The following is a 5,435-nucleotide window of genomic DNA, read 5'->3' as shown; positions in this document are numbered from 1 at the left end:
ACTGCTACAAAACTCTAGAATGTGAGTATTAAGTAGATGAACAATATGTTGAAATCAGTAGAATTTAGTAAACACAGTTAAATATGAAGAAAACAGAAATGTCAGGATAGAAAGAATTGTAACTGATGTGTAAGAGGGCAAGGCATATATCTTTCTTGGGAGAGTTTTCTATGTTCCCTTTGTCAGATTTGTCTCCAGTTTCTTTTGGCTCAAAAACTGGCAGCTCCATTGAATTTCCAGTATAATTAAAAAAAATCTCAGCACAGTCAAGCCTCTGCCCTAAATCTTCTATGAAGAAAGCATCTGAGTTTCGTAGATCAGTAAATCCAACAACATAATCATGTGCTTTCCCATCTTTTGAGACATGCTAGTATGGGAATGGTTTTGATGCATGCTCGCCTCAGAGAAGGGAGGTGTCTTGTCCAAATCCAGCTTCAGAAATCTGGCCAAAAGATGCATCTTGTACAGTACTGCATTTTAGTCCTGAATGAGGAGTTTCTGCAGAAATGGCAAAGCTGCTCTTCACTTTTCTTACTCCCTAAAATGTCTCTCACTAGGGAATTTCTCTGTGCTCTCTATGCCTTAAAATGTCACCCTGCTTCTGCCACAGATCCTTGCTTGGTGTCTCGCGTCTCTTTCCTATGAGCTCTAGTTCATCTTCAGCCATCTGGCCCAGTTTCTGGGATTCATAATCCAAGTAACTTCCCATTGCTGTGGTAGTCTGAAGAAACTGGACCTCTAGGATTTTTGAAAATGCATCAACAGGTACACCACCTTCTGTTTTAGAAAAAGATGTGTTGCTCTTGGTGTGGAGTTCTCGGGAATGGCTGAGCTGTGAGAGAGCCAGCTGGTTTCAGCGTCTTTGCAGCTGTGGATGGCTAGTAATCATGAAACATATGGACGCTCAAAATCATTACCACTGAAAGAGATGTCTCATGTGTGTACATGTGTGTATGTTTGCATACATTTACATGTATCTGCATATGCATATCACACATGTGCAAAGGAAAATTTCAGTACCAGCTTTTCCATTTTTTCCCTAAAAGAAGACAACAGAGGGAGAAGGGAGAGTTTTATATTATCCACATAATTACCTGACTTGGTCCCTTCATTTTGCCTGGACAGAACAAGTGCAAGACTAAAGGACAAAGCAGACCCTTAAAACTTTAATTAGCACCTTATTGCCAGAATTTGCGGCTAGTTGTTAAATGTTACAACGTCTTCCTTCTCCATGAACATTTTCTTTTCTCCCACTACTAATTGCCTTCATAGGTTTTCTCTAATGATGCGCTTTCGTCCTTCACCTCACTAGCAGTATGAAGAAGACAAGAAAGAAACTTACTGAAAATTGGTGAGAGCTTGCATATGGAGCTTTGATAATAGATCATGAATTACTACCATTTTAATGACCCTTTTGGTATATTTTATGCAAATAATTATGAAGAAAAGTATCTTGGAGTGGTTGCCTGAACTTCCTATCTATGCACATAGAAATGTTTATGGCAACCCTATTGGTGAACTGAAGTGGATAAAGAAAGGCAAAGGAAGACTAATGCCCAAGAAATCACTTTATAATGACCTCATTGGAAATTTAACAACTAAATGTCCTTACTTGGGTCCAGAAGAATCTTGATTATGGTCAATTCTCTTCTTTGGGTACAATATCAAAAGTATGCCCTTTCACCTTTCTTTCCTGATTTTATTTATTTATTTACTGATATGTGTTTATGTGACACCTGTGTGTGTGTGTGTGTGTGTGTGTGTGTGTGTGTGTGTGTGTGTAGTATGTATGTATGTATGTATGTATGTACATGAGTACACATGCCCAGGAGCACTCAGGCCAGAAGAGGACACAAGGTGTCCTGTTCAACCATTTGTCACATTTTTCCATTGAGGCAGGATCTGTCACTGAACCTGGGCTGGCAGTCTGCAAATCCCAGCAATTTTCTTATGTCTGTCCCCCACAATGGTATGATCACAGATCCCTTTACAACCATGTCAAGAGTTTAACACGGTATTGGGATTTGACTGGGGACCCTCATGCTTATGCTGAAGTCACTAGGACTCAGAGCCAACTCCCCAGTCCCTAGTACACTCTTCCAGCACAAATCTATGGATTGAAAAACCAGCAATGATCTGAAAAAAATCCAAAAGTTTTATACCACTTCATCTCTAGAGAGTTTCTCATGAATATTGTCTCTGGCAATAGTATGAATCTGGTCATCTGTCTTCAGCTATGTAAAACATGGTCACACAATTTCCCTTCTCTGTCTATCTCATGGTATCCCAGTGTATGTAGAAGGTATGAGAAAGATTTAGAAGTGTTCATAGTTGTGTCCAAAAGAATAGATTGACATTTTTGATAGTTGATTTGCAATCATACCTTCCTTCAGGTCAAGAAATGACATGGAGAAGGTAGAAAACATTAGGGCCAGTCAGTCCCAACTTTGGTCTTTAATTTTAAATTCTTCCTCATTTCCACAATAACTATGATGTCAGGAGCAACAGTGAGGGAACTGTGAATCTCAAGTCCATCTACTGCTCACTAACTGATGACTCTTTCAGTGCTAAGTGACCCCACCTCTATCTGTAAAAGGATATTAATCATACCTGTCCTAGTGAGTTGTAGGGTTCCCACTCATTTGTGAGGTGACCTGGCCTCGGTGCTCTTGGCGCACCAAAGTAAACTTTCTTAATGCAAAAATTTGCAAAGATTTCCATATGGCTCTGAGGCTTTCCTCAGAGAAAATAAAAGTAGATAATAAATGTTTTGTGTTCAGTAGCAATAAAGCAGATCTTCAATAAGTCACCTTTTATTGATGTACAAACTATTCTGGGCTAACTCTCATCTAAAAACTACAACCTTCAAACACAAGAATTCAGAGAGGAAAAAACTCATTCTTGATCTGAGCCTATATATGATTTTCAGCATGTAAAATGACTATGGAAGTTTGAGGCTATGATTTATAGAACTTAAGAGTTCTCAGAGCACTCAGATTCCTGAGACCCTTCTCTGAGACTTACACTTTACTTGCAAGTTACCAAGAATATGGCACTCCATGCCAAAACAACCACTCTGGAGATGTCTTTATTTGATGTTACTGAACCATTTCCCTTGCCCATCTCTGCTCATAAAATGCAGCCCTTGAGTGAGACTTTAGGTGTCCATTAGTGTCCTTTACAAGGGAATTTGAGAAATAGGATGTGCATGTTATATAAAATGATAACCTTTTGCAATAATTTCCAGTCTAGGATTACACATGGAGGCATTTTGCCTTGGTGAAACACAGTGCCTGCTTGCCCTATGTGACATTTGTGTGTGTGTGTGTGTGTGTGTGTGTGTGTGTGTGTGTGTGTGGTGGGCTTGTTTAGAAAGCCTAATGTTTGTGTTTGCCAAGGGGATGAGACGAATAAGTTATTCGAACTGCTTGCAAAAATTCTCACTCTCAGCAAAAATAGCCTATTTACAGGGACAGTCTTAAAGAGTGGGATGTTTTTCTTTCTGTCCTTCAGGGACACAAGCCAAAAACAAAAAAAAAGTGGCAGCTTTTCACGGAGAAAGGTGTAGACTTCACTTTGGGGCCAATATGGAGTTTTTTTTGCATCTGTTCTCACTGGAGAATGAATGTCTACTTTCACCTTTCTCTGTTTTCTTACCAGCTGCCTGGTTCCTTTTATGGAGTATGGCGTCTTGCAATGTATGTTGAGATCTTGGTGAGGAAAGCATATTCCAGGTCTTTAATAGAGCTCTAGGTCACCCAAGTCAGAACAAATGGTGACAGGAATATAAGAAAACCTTTTCATGGACGGCTGGCACCATGGCTGCCACGCGGGAGCCCCAGGAGCCGGAGAAGAAGACCTTTAAGCTCCTAGGAATTTTAGATGTTGAGAACATTCCATGTGCACGAGAATCTATACTCTATGGCTCATTAGGATCTGTTGTGGCTGGACTTGGACATTTCTTAGTGACCAGTAGAATTAGAAGATCATGTGATGTTGGAGTAGGAGGATTTATCCTGGTGACTTTAGGATGCTGGTTCCATTGTAGGTATAATTTTGCTAAGCAAAGGATCCAAGAAAGAATTGCCAGAGAAGGAATTAAAAATAAGATTTTATATGGAAGCACCCACCTTGATCCTGAAAGAAAAATCAAGAGCAATAACAGCAGCTGAGCAACCTTGAGCTTAGAAACCCAGAGAACTACTCCTTTGGATCAACCACAAATGTCTTATTGTGTACAATAAAAAAGCTCTTATAAATAAAAAAAATTAAAAAAAAAAACCTTTTCATGTGTGGAACTATGGTGGTTTGAATAAGAATGGCCCCCACCGGGCTCATATATTTGAATGCTTAGTCACCAGGGAGTGACACTATTTGAGAGGGATTAGGAGGTGTGGCCTTTTCAGAGGAAAGGCCTTGGTTTCATTGGGAGTGGGCTTTAAAGTTTCCAAAGGCCAAGCCTGTGGATCTGGATGTAGAACTCCAGACTCTTTCTCCAGCACCATGTCTGCCTGCATGCTGTCATGCTCCCACCGTGATGACAGTGGACTAAACCTCTGGAACAAGCCCCAATTAAATTCTATTAAATTATTTCTTTTATACAAGTTGCCATCGTCATGGTATCTCTTCAAAGAAATAGAACACTAAGACAGGAACCTAATCAGAAGCCCAATTTAGGGCTCACTGAATATAATGGCAGCATATTTGTTTCAAATCGAACTCAGAACTTTCAAGACCTATATGTTAGGTGCTTAGGTTCCAAGCAGAGGAAGGCCTGAATGGTGAGGAGGAAGAATTAGTCATTATTTATTCATTGTATTTCTACAAATTGTACTTATACATATTAGTAGAATAAAAAATCAATAAATATACACTCAGATAACATTGTGGGCTACTGCATTAATCCAGCCATTTAAAACTGGGTGTTTTCTGCTGCTGGTGAGGTTATGGGGAAAAGTGACATGCTCATTCATTGCCATGGTAGCAGCAATTGGTACAGATATATACACATTTTTATTCAACCCAGAAATTTATCCTATGGAAGCAATTCAAGTTGAAACATAAAGCTATAAGTTTTAAAATATTTATGGATATATCACTTATGACTGCAGAATTTAAATGAGTATATGAATCTAACAATAGGAGATAGTTAAATCAATTTGGTAGGTTAACTGCATAGAATATTATAAAGCCATTAAAAATAATTATGAATACTATGTAACAGCATGGAAAGTATTTATGATATACTATTAATTGAAAAAAGCAGACTATAAAGTTACTATGATTGCTATAATTCCAACAACATAAAATGTGTGTGTGTTCAAAGACTGAGAAAAGATAGAGAAAAGTAATAAAAGTATTTTATGTTTGTAAGATTAAAAGTAAAGTTTTTCAATAGTATATTTGTTTGAGTGCCTTTAAAAGTACTGAAAACT

The 5,435-nt window shown here is 38.5% G+C and overlaps 1 pseudogene; it reads left to right on the top strand.

Annotated features, from left to right (window-relative positions):
• The first annotated feature begins 3,811 nt into the window (after positions 1 to 3,811).
• On the top strand, positions 3,812 to 4,121 carry LOC131896900 (cytochrome c oxidase assembly protein COX20, mitochondrial-like; annotated as a pseudogene).
• The last annotated feature ends 1,314 nt before the right edge of the window (positions 4,122 to 5,435 follow it).

This window comes from Peromyscus eremicus, chromosome 1, assembly GCF_949786415.1.
Source record: "Peromyscus eremicus chromosome 1, PerEre_H2_v1, whole genome shotgun sequence".
NCBI lineage: Eukaryota > Metazoa > Chordata > Mammalia > Rodentia > Cricetidae > Peromyscus > Peromyscus eremicus.
The sequence above is the reverse complement of the archived record's forward strand: the minus strand, read 5'-3'. Positions and strand labels throughout refer to the sequence as shown.